General features: G+C 44.7%; 1 long non-coding RNA gene across 1 annotated transcript; it reads left to right on the top strand.

The window, feature by feature from the left end:
- Nucleotides 1-782: 782 nt before the first annotated feature.
- Nucleotides 783-3,569, top strand: LOC130708927 (uncharacterized). The gene is made up of 3 exons (XR_009009309.1): nt 783-1,020; nt 1,268-1,485; nt 2,047-3,569. It is a non-coding gene; the product is annotated as an uncharacterized LOC130708927 (long non-coding RNA).
- Nucleotides 3,570-20,035: the final 16,466 nt, after the last annotated feature.

Raw genomic sequence — 20,035 nt, 5'->3', positions numbered from 1 at the left:
CAAGCTTTGACATCTGGCCTGCCTTGTTTGAATTCTGGCTCTACCACTTACTTGCTGTGTGACTTTGGATGACTTACTTAACTTCTCTGAGCCTCTTCATTTGTAAAACTAGGGTAACTGTGAAGATTAGAAAAGATATTGCACCTCCAGCCTAGACTGCTGCTCCGGGAGCCTATCAAATCCCACCATTTTCCATTCTGGCCACCACCCTCCACCCCACCTCCTTTCTTTTCTCAACCTAGGGACACTGGATTATGCCATTCCTCTACTCAAAACCTCACCACGGCTTCTAATTTCACTTAGAACACAATCCAGGTTCCTTATGGGGCTGCAAAGTCCCCTACTGTCTCACAGCTGCCCTTGTTTCCTCAACCCAGACTGTTTTCCTCCCACTTGTCCCTGTCGTGTTACAGATCTCAGCTTAAATGTCATTTACTCCGAGGAGGCTTCCCAAAGCCCCAGAGTTCCCTGTTATGTTCTCACGATGGCCTATACTTTCCCATCACAGCCCCCATTGCATCCGGTGAAAACTTATTGCAACTCCTCGTGTGATCGATTGCGGCCTGGCTGTCCTCTCCACCAGGAGCTTCGTGAGAGCAGGAAACTTGACTGCCTTCCGCACTGCTGAATCCCCAGTGGCCTGTGCAGTTCTGTCCAATGCATATTTGTTAAACGAATAACAAAGTAAAAGGTCTTTCCTGGAATGCCAACAAGCTTGCTGGGGAGACACAGACTGACATAGAAAACTATTCAGAACAACGCAGGGTAAGTTGTGTCTAGCCATCTCCAGAGAGCGTGGCCCTCACCCTTGGGGCTTTAGGAATTCAGAGAAAGGAAGAAAGGGTATTAGCTACATTGTGAAGACTCTGCTTGAGGCCACGCATTCCAGAGAGAAGGAAGAGAGCAGGAAAAGTAACATTGGTCATGTGTCTACAGCATGCCAGAAACTACCATACGACATCTTTTTACATCTTCACAGTTATCTAGTTTTACAAAGGAGGAAACTGAAACCCAGAGAAGGTAAGTAAATCATCCGAGGTCACACAGCAAGTAACTGGCAGAGCCAGGATGTCATACCAGGCAAGCCAGATGTCAAAGCTTGCGTTTTTGTAACCAGGCATAGGACAGGAGAGGAGGTGGAAGGCTTTACCCAGGCAAAGTGGGCAGTGGTTCAAATGGGGCTTATGACAGAATAGCTTCCAATCTATGGTAACTCTGAAACTTGGGTTTGTTCTGATACTGAGTCCAGGTCTTAAATGCCACTTAGGTACATGTGGGTTCTGAGAGGTCCAACAACAAACAGGGCAGTTGGGCCCACCCAGAGCAACTGCAGCCCTTGGAGATGGCCTGAAATTGGACAAGGCCTGGAATGAGGGTCTGGGCACCGCTCCCAGCATCTGACCTTGGATGGAGACAGCAGAGCTGTGGTTTGGGAGATTTTCCTTCCTCAGCTAAGACCCACAGGAGCCTGTTGTAAGCATCCAGGTAAGGGAGCTAGGCGGCGCAGGGTGGGCGCTTCTGTCTTGGTGAGGTGGGGGAGGCGCGGGAAGGGGTCATCCTTGCCAGGCTGACCTCAGCTGGGTAATGCGATCAGCCTGTCATGGTTCCAGTCCTGATTTGGGAAGAACAAAGAGGCCAGGCCCCTCTGCCTGCTCTGTCCCAGGAATGCAGCTGGGGCCAGGCTGTGACCAATCGGGAATGCAGGTTGGGAGCGCAGCGAATGCAGTTTGTACAGCCGGGCTTTCATGCCGTGATGGGAGCGGGCTCACAAAGCTGGCTGACATGCCCCCGCGCTTCCAGCTTTGATATCCCAGCCCTGCCTTGGGGGAGCCGCGCATCCCCAGGCTGTCTGGCCCCGCCTGCCCTGCTGCGGCCCTGGCGGTGGTCGTGGGGTGGGGAGTAGGAAGTCCGAATCCATACACCCCACCCCCAACGATGCTCCCAGTTGCCGGCATCTCCTTGTCCCTCTCTGTCCATCTCGGGAAATTTGAGAAACAGGCAGAGGGAGGGAAGGGAGCTTGTCTGAGTTTCCTGCCTGCTCCTCAGGGCTGCGGAGAGATGGATGCACAGACAGGCAGACGGATGTCCCACGAGAGGCTGCCAGGCCTCGGCAGCTGCCGCTGGAGACGGGTCACGGAAACCTCCGGAGGCCACCCCCTCCAGGGAGATGGATAATGTTGGGATTGGTGGGTCTGCCTCCTGGGATGACGGCTGAATGCTTTCTGCATTCCGAAGCTCGTCACCTCCCCTCCCCAGCCCAGTTCTACCAGTGTGCGGTCCTCTGGGCCTGCCCTTCTCTGCCCTCCCAGTTATCCGCTGCCCCCTCCCCTCCCACCTCCTCCATGCTCCCTGCACTTCCTCCTTTCCTGGGTGTTAGCAGTGCAGTGCTTTACCGTTCACAAAGCACATTTATACACACTAGATCATTTGATCCTTAGAAGAACCCTATGCAGGAAGGGACGGAGGAACGGAGGAAGCAGAAGCTTCTGGAGAGAAGAGGTTTAAGGCTATTAGATGGCATGCTCACACAGATGTTCCAGTTGCCTCAGATGTTGGCAGGAGTGGAGATGGAGAAGATGTCAGGGAGCCAGGAGCTAAAGTAGCCCACCATGGGGGGACCAGGAGCTCGGAAACTTTCTATCCCCAGTGCCCAGGGTACTGGGGGCACTTAGTAAATGTTCATCGACTGATTGAATATGCCTGGTGTTCTCTTGGTATCCCTGCCTTCTACTTGTTCTTATGAAAAGACCTGAAAGCCACACTGAGATGTAAGCAACTGGTGATAGTTTTCAAGCGATGCCTCACAAAGGAGTCAATTCTTGTGTTACAGATGTCATTCCAGTGAGCAGACACTGGAGACTACAGTGGGAAGACCCAAGAGACGAGGACAGAGGAGAGGGCTTTCCCAGGCAGACCCCTGGCCTACCAAGGCTTCGGGGGCTCCCAGCTAGGGGTCACAGGAAGGAGACTTTGATGGAGCAGAAAGGAAGCCCAGGAGGAGCTCTGGCATCCCCTCCAAAGCCCCCCTCCCAGAGTCACAGAATGGGAGGGGCGGAGGGACCTTAGAAGTGATCTAGACCTTTGATTAAAAAGAAAGGATGTATCCCTAATTTCTACTGTTCTGTGTGGTGGCTTCATTCACTCAGACCTTCTGGCAGCTCCTGGGTTTTGTCATCCCAGCTTCCTAACCAGAAAGAAAACAGGGCTTCTCTCTCCTGGATCAGGTTGGTGGGAAGGATGCTGGGAACGGACTCCACAGTGGTCCAGCTTGAGGTATGCTCACCACCCTAGCACCCACGATGGTGGCCCTGGAAACAGCATGACCCTGTGCATATTTGGGCTACAGGTTAAAGGATGCAGAAGGAGGAAACGGCTCCCCAAGACAGAGGGTGATCACATACGTGGCCTCCATGTGAACCGCGAGCTAAGCAATCACCCCACACTGAGTCTACTACAAAGCAAGTTCATTACAGCATTTAGACACATTCTGGTGTTTATCGATAGGGAAACAGGTGAACAAATTATGGTACCTCTTATGGACTCCTATGCAGCTGTTAAAAAGATTGAAGAAGAACTGTATATCTTTAGATGGAAAATATCCTTAATATATTAAGTAAAACATGTTTCAGAGCAGCCTGTATAGTATTATTTATGTAAAACAAAGCAAAATAAAACCCTATATATCTATATATATTTAAGTATTTAAAGTTCACTTTTTAAAAGCTTGAAAGGTAAGGGGAGAGATAAATTGGGAGACTGGGATTGACATATACACACCAATATATATAAAATAGACAACTAATAAGGACCTACTGTATAGCACAGGGAACTCTACTCAATACTTTGTAATGACCTATATAGGAAAAGAATCTGAAAAAGAGTGGAGGTATGTATATGTATATCTGATTTCACTTTGCTGTACAGCAGAAACTAACACAACATTGTAGATCTTCTATACTCCTATAAAAATTAAAAAATAAATAAATAAAAAGTTTGAAAAACTTTACACCGAACTGTTAATAGGATGACCTCTATATATGTACATATTTTTAAAAAATTTTTACCAGAGGCATATATTGCTTTTGTTTAAAAAAAAAATGAATATACACAGAAAGGAAAAGGCCCAATGCTCATAGTCTGCAGATAAGGAACATGCAGGACAAAAAAATTAAATGACCCTGCACAAAATCACACACAGGAAAATAAGAGCCCTGACCTTCAAACTGCCCAGGAGGTGGGCTTCTTTAAGCACCTGTCCAGTCTAGGAGCAAGGGATGGAGGTGGTGGGAATCAAGGGGAATCCAGGCCAGAAGGCAGCAGGGATATGCCCATGAGGAAGGAGAGAGCCTGCAGTGTAGGAACGGAATGGGTGTTGATTCTGTAACTTGCGGATGCCAGGGACTTCTCCCCACCACACCCTCCTCTGCCAGCAAACACTGGCCTGGGGACACACACATCCGAGGGCCAGGAATGGGTTAACCCAGAGTCTTACTGGTGAGGCAGAGGTCTGGGTCTCCTGGAACATAAAAGGAGCTCAGTGGCTCCTGGGGGTAATGAAAAGTGAAGAGGCGCAGGTCCGAATCAATTAGACTCTCTATCTGAAATGTAAACCAGGTTCCTGCCCAAATGCCCCTTTCCCTCATCCTGATCCTGGAGTCCCAGAGGAAGAAAAAGAGAACAATGCAGCCTTTGGAGCGGCTGCCTTTTGGAGGCCACAGCTGTCTACTCTGTGGAGGCCCCAGCCCACCTGGGGAGCCCGCCCTCTTCCTTGCTCCTGGGTTCCGCTGACACTGAGCCCTCAGCTGCCAGGGCTGCCCATGATAAGTCCTAGCTCCAGAGCCTCTGCCCAGCACCCAAGGACAGCAAAGAGATCTGGGGACCCTGCTAGGCATTAGGTGCTCAGGTAGTTATGTCAGTAGAAGCCCCCAGCACTGATCCCAATGCCTGAGCATCTCCCCACAACTCACAGCACTTTCCCCACAATTCACAGCACTCAGACTTACAATGTCCATCCAGCCTACTATGGTCTGGTTCCATTACCTTCCTCACCATTCCACTTTTTCCAGGTACCCTCTGAGCATCTGCATCAGAAGCTTCCCTCCTGCTCACTCCCGGGTTCCTCTTTATCCAGTCTCACTTGTTCTGAAATAGGGATGAGAGTAATTCCAGTTCCAGCATTTTCTGGCTGTATGGCCTGACAGCACTTAGGAACACTTTCTTCGTAAGCCTTTCTGGGCTTTGGTTTCTCATAATATAAAATGGGGATCAGAGTGAGGAATAAATGAAGTCATGTGTAGAAAGCTAAGAGCTAAGTAGAGCTAAGTGTCAGATCCCTTTCCCCCTGCCCCTCTGTGCCTCACCCCTACTGTCAGTGAAGGGAATTAACAGGATCTGCTAAAGGACAGGGGGTAGCTGGGGAGAGGAGACCGGTGGGGCGCTCAGACCAGGAGAAGGTGTTTCCTGGGAGCTAAGGTAGGGATTCTGGCTGGTCCCATAGACCAATCACCCCCAAAGAGGAGGGTGATGGTCTGCCGCAAGGGCTCTCCCCGCAGAGATCAGTTTCTCGGTCGCCAGGTGGTGGGAGACAAGACCACAGGAGAACGGCAGTGGTCTTTAAGCACGTGTGGGTACCCACGACAAGACAAGGCAAGCGGACGTCAAACCTGATTGTAGCTGATGTGGCAGAGTCAGGAGTGTTGGTGGTGGAAACAGGATGGGGAAGTAACAGGAACCCAGGGCTCTGCCATGTACCCACTGCGTGACCTGGAGCAGGGGGCTTCTTGACTGTCTGCTCTGTAAGGGAGGGGTGAGACTGCAGCTCCAGGGCAGTGGTTTTCGGACTGTACTCTGAGGGAGACTTCCTGAAGCCCTGCCGAGCCCCACTTCTACATATTAGGCTTCTGAGCCCAAGACATGTTGGAAAACCCCACTGGGAGCAAGAAACCAGGCAAAGTGATGAGACAGGAGGTGTGTGCATGAGAAGGGCTCATGGAGAAGAAAAAAATCGAATGAGAATGAAAACAAAAAAGTCACTAGGTTCGGGGGCAGAAGAGAGGATGATCCAAAAGACAGACAAGGGAGACACTGGGGGAAATTAAGGGCAGTCTGGGTGAAGAGCACAGGCCCTGGGTTCCATGTATTGTGTGAAAGTATAAACCCACAAAGACGTGGGAAAGGAGACAACAGCAACAAAATTCTGGAGGCTAGAAAGCACATTTAATAAATGCCATATTAGTAAGTGGAAACTGTCTAAGCAGGGCTGAGAAAGTTAAATCCTAGCTCACACACAAAAACTCCAAATCATATCTCAGAAACCCCAAAGACTAAGGAATTAGTGATATAAGATATTTCTAGAAAGGAGAGGGGCAAAGTTAGCGCTGAAAACAAGGAGATTAAAAGTTTGCTCAAAAAGTCGTAAGCCCCAGATCCTTTCCCCTACTCCATGTTCCCATCCCTAGCAAAGACCAGACCTTTCTAGAGGATAAGAGATAAAACAGTTTCTAGACTGGGGTATCATGCGCTATTAGCAGTACATGAACACACGGGAATTAAGTGCAAGTTTACAGACTGAATGTTGAGACCACCAGCCTTCTTCCCTAAATGTTGAAAGCCAGGCTAATACTCTCCAGGCAGGAGACCACGATAAAGTTTTTCTGAGAAATGTTATCAGATGACATCAAGAGTTTCCCAAAGGAATGTCCCAGCCAGATCACCCTACAGTGAAACCTACAGTTGACAAGCCCTACCCATGCACAGATAAGCACCCCATGCAGCCTTTCAGTATTCAGTCCTAAGCACTCAGCCAAGAAGTACTAGATATTTGAAGAAACTTTAACACGAAAAGCAAAGGCCCAACAAACAAACAGAAGACAAAAACATCTGGGAGAAAACGGATTATGCAAGGAGAAGAAAACTCATATTCTTAGAAAGATGTGATATTGCATCTAAAAGATAAGAATGGGATGCTATAAAAAAAAGGAATTCTCAGAGAAAAAAAGAGCTTATGAAAATTAAATGTGATAGAAGAAAAATTTTAAAAGTTTCTTATGATGATTGAAAAATAAGTTGAGGAAATTACTCAGAAAGTAGAGGGGAAAGTTAGGAGAGAAGAAAAAAAGAAAATTAGAAGATGTATTCATTAGCGCTAACCTCCAAATTATAGGAATTCTAAAAACAGAGAATAGAGAAAAAGGAGGTCAAAAATAATCAAAAGCATCATTCAAGGAAATTTCCCCAGTCTTAAAGACACGAGTTTCCACACTGAAAGAGCTAACTGAATGCCCAGAACAACCAATGAATTATAAAAACCGAAACACAGAAAGGTATACCATGATGAAATTTCAGTGTGTTAGGGACAAAGAAAGTATCTTACAAGGTTCCAGAGAAAAGAAGCGGGTTTCATATAAAGGAATCAAAATGACAGTAGACCTCCGACAACAATGGAAATGAGGAGACTACAGAGAGGGGCAACCACTTCCAACCTAGAATTTTTCTACTCAACTAAACTCTCCATCAGGTGTGAGGGTAGAAGGGAGATATTTTCTGTTATGTCTCCAAATTTGGTCTCCCATAGGCTCCACCTCAGGAAGCTACTGTGCAGCATATGCTCCACCAAAAATCTGGGAGTAGACCAAGGAAGAAGACACGGCGCCCAGGGAAAAGAGGACCCTGTACGAGAGAGGAGGGAGGCCCCAGTTAGACAGTGAGGAGAGAACCCACGTCAGCAGCTTTGCAGCCAGCCTGGGTAGCACCCGGTCCAGACTGGTCCAGCCAGAAGCTCCGGGACCATCTCTTCAAGAAAATGAGATGAATAAAATACCTAAGGAGTTTCAGCATTTGGGATGATTGAGAGGCAACATTCAATGTGGGAAGACTTTGTCACTAAATTAGCGACAAATACATAGAACGAAACAACTAAACAAACAAAAACAAAGTGATTTTTAACTCCAAGAGAAAAATTTAGCAGGAAAAGGAAAACAATCATTCTATACTTAGCACTTGGCTGTGAATAGTGTTTATATATTCATAATAAGGTAAATATTGAATGTTGATCTAACGAAAATCATGATCTAATTACACTGGGAAACGACAGGAAACGTGTGTGGGTGTGTGGCAAAAAGGGCAGAAGGATTTGGCCAAAGAGAGAGAAATCTTCCACTTCCATAATGGGGAATAAAGCGATGTCTACATTAAAAGTTTTTAAGAAATGTTTAACACTGAAAAATTAGGAGTAGTGATGTAAGCTCGCTACTTAGCAATATGAAGGGAAAGAATCAGTTAAAAGGAGTTGAAGCAGGAACCGACTGGGGCAGGAGCTCTGCTGTATTTCTTATCAAGCCTTGCAGAACTTGTGGTATCTTTAAACTATGTGCCAGGAAAATGGTTATTAAAAAAAACAAAAAGAAAAGAACAGAAGCAAGAGCAGGAGGGGAGGAAAAGAAGAAGAGCTCAGAAGAGTCCAGTAAAGACGGGGCTCTGCAGTATTTGGGGCAAATTATTTAATTTCTCTGATTTCTTCCTCAAAAAAATGGGGATAATAATACGTAATTCACAGTGTTCTTTTTGTCTCTGATATATAGTAACTATTATTTTTGGAACCACGGACGGAGCCATCCAAGGATTAACCCTAGTTTTCTCATCTGGACAATGGAGATAATCACCTGCCTCATTAGGTTGTTGAGAGATTAGGTGAAGTAACTAAGGTCAACCTCAAATGCTTTTGGAACCAGGCAGAACAGGACTGCAGTCACACATCTGACCTGATGGCCAGCGATGACGCTTGCATGTAGAGAGAGTTTACTCCACGAGGGTCTCCGTGCATGGGGTTATCCGCTGTCTTCACAGGCAGAATGTCCTTAATCACCAGGCCAGCCGTGCGCTCCTGGGGAAACAAGCAAACACACACCAAGCATCATGACGCATGTGAGTAATCACATCTGGGCAGGGCGTAACAGGCCAGAAAGACTGTGCATCTTTATGTACAGCTTGTCCACTTCCAAGAAAGGTCAGTGATGGAGGAGCAAGAGTAACCCAGGACTTCAAGACGCAGAATCTTCAGGTCTCTACTTCACCAACTGGCCAGTCATTTCTTTTTTGGTAATATAAATTTATTAATTTTATTTATTTAGTTTTGGCTGCATTGGGTCTGCGTTGCAGTGTGCAGGCTTCTCATTGCGCTCGCTTCTCTTGTTGCAGAGCACGGGCTCTAGGTGTGCGGGCTTCAGTAGTTGTGGCACGTGGGCTCAGTAGTTGTGGCACGCGGGCTCTAGCGTGCAGGCTCAGCTGTGGCCCACAAGCTTCGTTGCTCTGCGGCATGTGTGATCTTCCCGGACCGGGGCTCGAACCCGTGTTCCCTGCATTGGCAGGAGGATTCCCAACCACTGTGCCACCAGGGAATCCCTCGACAGTCATTCCTTGAGATTCTGTTTCCTCACTGTTAAACTGAAGTTGGTAGTTAGAAAATGGACCTTATTGTGTGGTTATCATGGAATTTAAATGAGATTATTTGTATGTATATTTAAGTGTGTGCCTACTCTTTATATGCAAATGACTACTTTCAAAGAAAATACAAATCCAGACTTAGTAAGGATGGACTTTATTCAGGAAGGAGTATTGCCAGGTTGGGGGAGGGGAAGGGACTGCTGTAGTAGAAGAACATTGTCGATTGGGAGATCTGCAAGCATCTTAAGAGTTGGGCAAAAAAAGGGATTTTCCTTTCCAGAGGGGTGTAAACAAGGCTGGAAAGAACCAGGGGTAGGGAAGTGGGATGGCTGAAAAGGTTGAATTAGGGGACAGCAGATCAGAGAATGTTGTACCCTGAGGCCAGCCTATTCTCAGGACAGTTTGCTGGCGGAGGGTGGGCCGAAGTTCAGGGTCCTGGAGGAGGGAGAGGAGCATAACCGGAGTTCCAGTAATGAACATTTTGTTCTGATTGATGGGGGGCGGGGGGGGGGGGGGGAACAAGCTCTTTGGATAATTTTTTTGAGGCAAGGAAAGGGAATTTTGAGGGTGTGTATCTGGCCTTGTTACAGGTAAACAAGGGCATCGTGGAGTCTTTCTTAGTCATGTGGGGAAGGGTGGTACTTTTCAGTAGCCATCTTCTGGAGCACAAAAGATGAGGGGATTTCTTAACTTTCACTGCTTTCCAGGATCTGAGGGCTCAGGTAAAATTTGACATCGTCACTATCCATATGCTACGTAGCAGTAGCAGCAGAAGCAGTAGTAGTAGCCGTAGTAGGAGTAATAGTAATGGTAATATACACATATAAAATGAGGCTTGAAATAGAAATGAAACCCCCAAAACCATATAGGGAGGAAGAGGAAAACAAAGACTTATATTGTATTTAGTTTAGCCCTAGGCTTCCTGGCAACTAAACGAAAATGAAAACACTGTGATTCTCATTGATAAAAAGCAAACAAAAATAGGAAACCTTTTCTGAGTGCCAAATTCAAAGCAATTTGTCCTATCCAGGCAAAGAATCACAAGGACCCAGAATGAATGACATTATGCAGAATTCTTATGATAACTTCGTATGATAATCCTCAATAACAATTGATATGAAGACATTAAAACATTGCTTAATGAAAGCATTTCTCTGGGAGCTAAACTTCTGTAGTCTAGAAATATAGTCTTCTCATGATGAAAATCATAGCTTCTTTTACCATGCTTTTAACAGAAACAAGGCTGGAAGATTTCTAATCCTCACGACAGCCCGGAAAGCAGATGTTATCACCCTCCTTTTACAAATGAGAAAACAGAAAGGGTGAACGATTTTGCCAAGGCCACACAGCCAGAGGTGGTGGAATCACCATAAGGTTCAACCCCTTTCCATTAAACCAGACCACCTTCAGCTTGATACCTGGATTTGTTTTATGATATGATTGACCAGCACACCCTTTAGCCAGTCTTCAAATACCAATGGTCTCAGGCAGGCTTGGGAGAGGAACTTGACAGTAGTCCAAGCTTCATCTCCCATGTGAGTATCCAGGGCTCAGACACTCTCCTCTAATTGAATGGAGACCCTACAGGTTCTTTTCAGCTTTCATCTTACTCAACTTTTTTTGCAGCATTTGATGATATGGAATATCCTTTCTGTTACAGCAGTAAAATGAAATAAATTGTATTCAGTAAAATTGTTCATTCTTTCTTCTTAGCAAATCGTAGTTTTGTGTTTCCTGGGGAATAGTTTACTTGGGGAGCAACTGGGGTTTTCAAGCCCAGCCACTCACTTGAATCTCTGATTTTCTCTCTGTGGTTGTGAAGGAATCTGTCAAAGCCAATGTCAGGTTGTTTGAGGTTTCCACTAGCTTCTCATTGGCCTTGACTCAATGGACAGAAAATGGGTCACATAAGAACAGGATAGATCCCCGGTTGTCAATGTTCATATAAATCTTTCATTGGACGCCACCATGAGAATCGAAGTCCTCAGGAATCAGAGCAAATAACAATTTAGAACATTCTAAACCACAACACCATTCTGATTTCTTTTTTCTCTTTTGTCCTCCCCCACCTTTTAAATTTAAAACTTTAAAAACATATACCCCAATAATCTGCTCTGGGATTACATAGGGATGAATATCTTTGCTTTAGAAATAGGAGGGGAAGGAATCCCCTAATTGAAGATGGGTTAGGCCTTCTGTTTGCCATGATTAGGAGTAGATAAATTGAAGGGACCAAGGGTCCTGGAATCCTACCATGTTGGGTGACTTACTGCTGTTCTAAAACAGAATTACTATCTGGGGCAGATATTATCCTCCAAAATTGAATTGGCTCACCTAGGATAATCCCACAGATCAGATTAATCAGTCTAGCAATTTAGGAGTACATTTACAATTAATTTTCTTTGCTGAGTGATGAAAGCACTGCTCCAAGCTAGATCTTCTAAGGGAGAATTTTTGAGATTTTTCTATGACGGGGTACAGTAGTTGATGACAACATTCCCCTCTGGACATTGTCAAAACCAAAGTAATTTTGATCATCCTTTATGGCCATGCTTTTCAAATGGAGTTCATACATCATGAGGGAAATAGGCAACATGCCACAGGGGGATGTAAAACCACAGGATGAATAAGGCTCATTTTCTGAGAGTATCCTTTTCATAAAGACTTGCAGTGAGAAGTGTGAGTAATTTAACAGAGAGTAATTTATCAGAAGCAATTACAGAGTATAAAAATAGTTTTATGAAATTTTAAGAGAAAGCGTGAAACTTTAAAGGGATTTCATGCTATTGACAAGCTACCTGTCTCAGACTCCTCAGGTTACACAGAGATTTTTCATTATTGGAGGGTAATTGTTCCTGGGAAATGGTCACTGACAGTGAATCCACGTAGAATGAGGACCAAATATTTCATATTTACTATTTACTAGCAGGGGAAAAAGGGTAGATTAAATTTTTATATTGAAAATCATACAAAAAATGTGAAAAATAAGTTCATTTCACCTCACGTTTAACAAAATGTTAAGTTATAATTGCAACCATGCAGTATTTCTTTAAAAAGCAAATGATGATTTAAGCTTTGGAAGGATTTTTGGCAGGGTACAACATGGTGTGAGACATCACCTTCCTTTCCCCCCCCTTTTTTTTTAAACATCTTTATTGGAGTATAATTGCTTTACAATGGTGTGTTAGTTTCTGCTTTATAACAAAGTGAATCAGCTATACGTACACATATATCCCCATGTCTCCCCCCTCTTGCTTCTCCCTCCCACCCTCCCTATCCCACCCCTCTAGGTGGTCACAAATCACCGAGCTGATCTCCCTGTGCTATGCGGCTGCTTCCCACTAGCTATCTGTTTTACATTTGGTAGTGTATATATGTCCATGCCACTCTCTCGCTTCGTCCCAGCTTACCCTTCCCCCTCCCTGTGTCCTCAAGTCCATTCTCTACATCTGCATCTTTATTCCTTTATTCCTGTCCTGCCCCTAGTTTCTTCAGAACCTTTTTTATTTTTTATTTTTTTAGCTTCCATATATATTGTTAGCATACGGTATTTGTTTTTCTCTTTCTGACTTACTTCACTCTGTATGACAGACTCTAAGTCCATCCACCTCACTACAAATAACTCAATTTCATTTCCTTTTATGGCTGAATAATATTCCATTGTATATATGTGCCACATCTTCTTTATCCATTCATCTTTCGATGGACACTTAGGTTGCTTCTATGTCCTAGCTACTGTAAATAGTGCTGCAAGAACATTGTGGTACATGTCTCTTTTTGAATTATGGTTTTCTCAGGGTATGTGCCCAATAGTGGGATTGCTGGGTCATATAGTAGTTCTATTTTTAGTTTTTTAAGGAACCTCCATACTGTTCTCCAGAGTGGCTGTATCAGTTTATATTCCCACCAACAGTGCAAGAGGGTTCCCTTTTCTCCACACCCTCTCCAGCACTTATTGTTTGTAGATGGCCATTCTGACCGGTGTGAGGTAATACCTCATTGTGGTTTTGATTTGCATTTCTCTAATGATTAGTGATGTTGAGCATTCTTTCATGTGTTTGTTGGCTATCTGTGTATCTTCTTTGGAGAAATGTCTATTTAGGTCTTCCACCCATTTTTGGATTGGATTGTTTGTTGTTTTGATTGAGCTGCACAAACTGCTTGTATATTTTGGAGATTAATTCTTTGTCCGTTGATTTGTTTGCAAATATTTTCTCCCATTCTGATGGTTGTCTTTTCGTCTTGTTTATGGTTTCCTTTGCTGTGCAAAAGCTTTTACATTTCATTAGGTCCCGTTCGTTTATTTTTGTTTTTATTTCCATTTCTCTAAGAGGTGGGTCAAAAAGGATCTTGTTGTGATTTATGTCAAAGAGTGTTCTTCCTATGCTTTCCTCTAAGAGTTTTATAGTGTCTGGCCTTATATTTAGGTCTTTAATCCATTTTGAGTTTATTTTTGTGTATGGTGTTAGGAAGTGTTCTAATGTCATTCTTCTACATGTAGCTGCCCAGTTTTCCCACACCACTTATTGAAGAGGCTGTCTTTTCTCCATTGTATACTCTTGCCTCCTTTATCAAAGATAAGGTGACCGTATGTGCATGGGTTTATCTCTGGGCTTTCTGTTCTGTTCCATTGATCTATATTTCTCTTTTTGTGCCAGTACCATACTGTCTTGATTACTGTAACTGTGTAGTATAGTCTGAAGTCCGGGAACCTGATTCCTCCAGCTCCATTTTTCTTTCTCAAGATTGCTTTGGCTATTTGGGGTCTTCTGTGTTTCCATACAAGTTGTAAAATTTTTTGATCTAGTTCTGTGAAAAATGCCATTGGTAGTTTGATAGGAGTTGCACTGAATCTGTAGATTGCTTTGGGTAGTATAGTCATTTTCACAGTGTTGATTCTTCCAATCCAAGAACATGGTATATCTCTCCATCTGTTAATATCATCTTTAATTTCTTTCATCAGTGTCTTATAGTTTTCTGCATACAGGTCTTTTGTCTCCTTAGGTAGGTTTATTCCTAGGTATTTTATTCTTTTTGTTGCAATGGTAAATGGGAGTGTTTCCTTAATTTCTCATTCAGATATTTCGTTGTTAGTGAAAAGACACAGACTGGCTGAATGGATACAAAAACAAGACCCATATATATGCTGTCTACAAGAGACCCACTTCAGACCTAGGGACACATACAGACTGAAAGTGGGGGGATGGAAAAAGACATGCCATGCAAATGGAAATCAAAAGAAAGCTGGAGTAGCAATACCTATAACAGACAAAATAGACTTTAAAATAAAGACTATTAAAAGAGACAAGGACACTACATAATCATCAAGGGATCAGTCCAAGAAGAAGATATAACAATTGTAAATATTTATGCACCAAACATAGGTGCACATCAATACATGAGGCAAATGCTAACAGCCATAAAAGGGGAAATCGACAGTAACACAATAAGAGTAGGGGACTTTAACACCCTACTTCCACCAATGGACAGATCATCCAAAATGAAAATAAATAAGGAAACACAAGCTTTAAATGACACATTAGACCAAGTGGACTTAATTGATATTTATAGGACATTCCATCCAAACACAACAGAATATACTTTCTTCTCAAGTGCACATGGAACATTCTCCAGGATAGATCATATCTTGGGTCACAAATCAAGCCTCGGTAAATTTAAGAAAATTGAAATCATATCAAGTGTCTTTTCTGACCACAATGCTGTGAGACTAGATATCAACTACAGGAAAAAAACTGTAAAAAATACAAACACATGGAGGCTAAACAATATGCTACTAAATAACCAAGAGATCACTGAAGAAATCAAAGAGGAAATCAAAAAATACCTAGAAACAAAGGACAATGAAAACACGATGACCCAAAACCTATGGGATGCAGCAAAAGCAGTTCAAAGAGGGAAGTTTATAGCAATACAATCCTACCTCAAGAAACAAGAAAAATCTCAAATAAACAACCTAACCTTACACCTAAAGCAATTAGAGAAAGAAGAACCAAAAAAACCCCCAAAGTTAGCAGAAGGAAATAAATCATAAAGATCAGATCAGAAATAAATGAAAAAGAAATGAAGGAAACAATAGCAAAGATCAATAAAACTAAAAGCTGGTTACTTGAGAAGATAAACAAAATTGATCAACCATTAGCCAGACTCATCAAGAAAAAAAGGGAGAAGACTCAAATCGACAGAATTAGAAATGAAAAAGGAGAAGTAACAACTGACACTGCAGAAATACAAAGGATCATGAGAGGTTACTTCAAACGACTATATGCCCATAAAATGGACAACCTGGAAGAAATGGACAAATTCTTAGAAAAGTACAACCTTCCAAGACTGAACAAGGAAGAAATAGAAAGTATGATCAGACCAATCACAAGCACTGAAATTGAAAGTGATTAAAATTCTTCCAACAAACAAAAGCCCAGGACCAGGTGGCTTCACAGGTGAATTCTATGAAACATTTAGAGAAGCTCTAACACCTATTCTTCTCATACTCTTCCAAAATATAGCAGAGGGAGGAACACTCCCAGACTCATTCTACAAGGCCACCATCACCCTGACACCAAAACCAGACCAAGATGTCACAAAAAAAGAAAACTACAGGCCAATATCACAGACGAACATAGATACAAAAATCCTCAACAAAATACTAGCAAACAGAATCCAACAGCACATTAGAAGGCTCATACACTATGATCAAGTAGGGTTTATCCCAGGAATGCAAGGATTCTCAATATATGCAAATCAATCAACGTGATAAACCATATTAACAAATTGAAGGATAAAAACCTATGATCATCTCAATAGATGCAGAAAAAACCTTTGACAAAATTCAACACCCATTTACCATAAAAAACTCTCCAGAAAGTGAGCATAGAGGGAACCTACCTCAACAGAATAAAGGCTATATATGACAAACTCACAGCTAACATTGTTCTCAATGGTGAAAAACAGAAACTGTTTCCTCTAAGATCAGGAACAAGACAAGGTTGCCCACTCTCACCATTATTATTCAACATAGTTTTGGAAGGTTTAGCCACAGCAATCAGAGAAGAAAAAAAATAAAAGGAATCCAAATTGGAAAAGAAGTAAGACTGTCACTGTTTGCAGATGACATGATAGTGTGCATAGAGAATCCTAAAGATGCTACCAGAAAACTACTAGAACTAATCAATGAACTGGTAAAGTAGCAGGATACAAAATTAATGCACAGAAATCTCTTGCATTCCTATACACTAACAAGCTATTTTTATAGAGTTGCAGTTTAATGTTCATGCTTTTAGTTTTTATTGACTAAGCCCAGAATCTGCCAAAGGAGTCCAATTCCTTCAGTAGCCTGCTAAAGACATAGTCAATTCTGTTACACAGCACTTCCTATATGATGTTCATTGTGAAAAATTTCTTCTAAAATTTTAAGGTGGAAGATGTTTTTGCTTAGCCTGAGAAGCTGGTATAGTTCTTGTATTCTGATAAAGAGAATTAGATACCAGACCCTCTCCCCCCACCCCCCTGCCTTATAGGAAAATCAGAAGTCACTTTGGAGTCCAGTAACAGTAAATATATAGAACTTTATCACCTGCATCTATAGACTTCTCTTCCCTAGTCTGGATTTCTGTTAAGGTATGTTTTCTCTGGTCCTGGTAATTTATTCCCATTTATATTTACCTCTCTACTTTTTATGTGCATCTCTTCATAAGCTTCCTCAAATCTTCTGTGGAACTAGTGGGCATATAAACAAGGTGTTTGATAAGCATTTATTCAATGAATTACATTTGGATGCCAACTCTGCAGAGATGTTTTTCAGCAAGTAGAGATCTATGAATCTTTCCTCCAGAGCATTTTACCCCTTAGGGTGTTGCCTTTCAAACTTTCTAGATTCTGTGATTGTCTCTTTAGCTGAAATCTTACAGGGAAGGTATATCAAGTAAATGTAAGCAGACCTCTGGTTGAGATGTGTGGCTGAGAGGATGGGATCCCCTCACTCAGCTTGGACCATCCCCTTTCTCATCTCTGTGAATCACCTCCTAAGCCCTAATTAGGTCCCTGAGGGGAGCAGGTTGACAAACAGCTTTGGAGAAGACCCAGCAGGATGCAGGATGTGGCCCTGCTGCCACCCAGGAGAGGGACCCCTCCTTCCCGTGGGCCCTGTCTGCCCAATGGCTGAGGGATGTCCTCCCCGAGTTTACCTTAGCCCAGGTGCTGACTCACAGGTCAAGAACTAGCCTCGGGGCAGGCCTCTACCCTGGCCACCCGTTTGTCACTTCATGTCTGTCTGGACCTTCTTCTGGCCCGCTTGACACTGCTTCTGGCTCCCTTCAGGCTGTGGTGAAGATGGCAGCTGTTGAGGCTTCGGCGGAGGTGAAGGGCCTGGGGACTCAGCAGGGCTGGGGGTGGAAGGAGCCTGCCTCACACGCCCCCGGCTCTGCTTCTTTTCTGGAAGCTCTTGGTTCCAAGCTGAGACTCATCCCCTGCCCACCCTTCCCCCCCCCCCCCAATGTTTGTCTAATGAGGAAACATTTCTGACCCAGCCAGTTAAAAGTCTTGCCCCTTCGCCTCATTACTGCCAAGGCCAGAGCTAAACAGGTGAAAGCTGGCAGTCTTGGGCTGCCTTCAAATTGGCAACTGCCCCTCCGGGTCTGTGTCTCGGAGGCCCGGCCTCTCAATAGGGCTGTGTTTTCAGTCCTGGTGAAACAAAGCCGGGCAATCTCCCTCCTGGGCCTGAGCTCCCCATTCTCATCTTTCTATGGGGGATTAAGAGCTGCTCTCTTGTTTGGGTGTCACTCTGCCTTTGAACCGCTGTGGCTTCATCTGGTTTCAGGCTCAGCTTCCTGCCAGGAAGTGGATTTACCTCTGATTTGTTGTTACTCTCTCCACAGGACGATGCCCAGGGTTGATGGAGGTTCTTTCTCCCCGGGGACCCCCACCTCGTGCGTTCCCTCCCCTCCCCCTTCTCTCTCCAGCCTGCGTCCCCAGAGCTGCTCCCAGCTACCTCCTGCCCACCCTGAATTCTCCTGCCACGCCGGCGAAGGTGGGGACTCTGAAGGGGGGCCCAGGCCTGCTCTCTCTGGGGGCACAAAGGCCAGCAAGCTGGAGATGGTACAGGCTGGACATGCGCTCAGCAGGCTGAGGCGGGAGAGAGCCCCAAACTGAGTGAGAGGCTGGGTTGGGTCCCTCTCCAGGGTTGGGGTCCAGGAGTCTCTCTCTCACTGTCTTCCTGAAAACCCCAGAAAACGGGTGGAAGGGGTGTTTCTGCCTCACATGCTAAACTTGCACTGGAAGCCAGATCTCTTGAGTGCAAATCCAGGGCTATTTCTATCTTATCACTTTTTAAATGTGTATTTTAACTTTATTTGCAATAGACAGAATCTTACAGACAGAGGCCTTGAGGGATGGAGTGTGTGTGTGTGTGTGTGTGTGTGTGTGTGTGTGTGTGTGTGTGTGATGTAGGAAAGGGGGCTGAAGGTCAATTGATGTTAGGTACATTGACATCCAGGCAAAGAGAGAAGATATTTTTCTGGAGGGGAGGCTATTGTCCTTATTCTAGAAAAGATCTTCTAGAAAACATCAAGAGAAATATCAAAGTACAGTTTGGCTGACACTCCTTGTAGTGTATAGGAAGTGGTCGTCCAGCAACCAACTAAATAACTTCTGCTTTACTAACAATCAGGGAAAGGTGAGCTTTGGCAGTAAGAATCCACATTGGCCCACATTTCTGGAAATCCTTCTCAGGGCCCTGGATATCTCCCTAGATCTCAAGGAAGAGAAGCTACAGAAAGGTGGTGATCTCACCCAGGGGAGGAGACCATCTCTGGATCAGGACAGGTGTTTTTCCTTGTTTGTTTTTATTTTGTTTTACATGCCATCCCCTACACAACCTGTTAAGGGAGAAAATCGTCCCCTAAAACTGGGGGTGAGGAATCTGCGGGGCACTGAGATGAAAACAGATTCAGGTGTGGGGTGGGGAGGAGAAGAGAGATGGGTTGGGGGTCACAGAAAGTAGCTCATGGGAGGAGGAGGATGGTATCAGGCAGCGAAAGGTTAAAGGCAAAAAGAGCTGAAAAGGGAAGTGTGGCCTGAGTGGATGAGCAGAGGCCGAGAGAAAGCCAGCAGATGTCACCCTCCAGGGCCCGGCCCTCCCCTGCACGCAGGTCGCGGGTCCTGAGGGTGCTGGCCCAGGCCCGTCGGTCGCTCTCCTCACAAAGCCTGGGTTGTGCTCTTGGTAGGGCTGGGCCTCCTGTCCCCAAGGTCCCGGCTGGAGCCGCCAGCCCTGGGAGCTGCCAGCCCTGGGAGCCTCCCTTTGGTGACAGAGGCCCCAGATTTGTGCCAGTGCCCAGACCTAATGAGCAGCTCGTTGGAATCCGAGGAAGGACCAGGGCGCAAGGAGACATGCTAATTAAAGTGATTGCTGTTCTTTAATTAAGCAATCATCCCCCCAAAGAGGGCATTATCATGCAAATAGAGCCCTCTTGGGTGAGGTAAGGGCTTTGGGCAACAGCTGAGGTCTGTTAATAAGGCCTGAGAGCGTCCGAGGGCAGGGATCCAGCACGCCCCATTGACTGGGTGGCGGAGCCCGGGAAGC

Source organism: Balaenoptera acutorostrata, chromosome 9, assembly GCF_949987535.1.
Source record: "Balaenoptera acutorostrata chromosome 9, mBalAcu1.1, whole genome shotgun sequence".
NCBI lineage: Eukaryota > Metazoa > Chordata > Mammalia > Artiodactyla > Balaenopteridae > Balaenoptera > Balaenoptera acutorostrata.
This window is presented reverse-complemented; position numbering and strand designations above follow the sequence as displayed.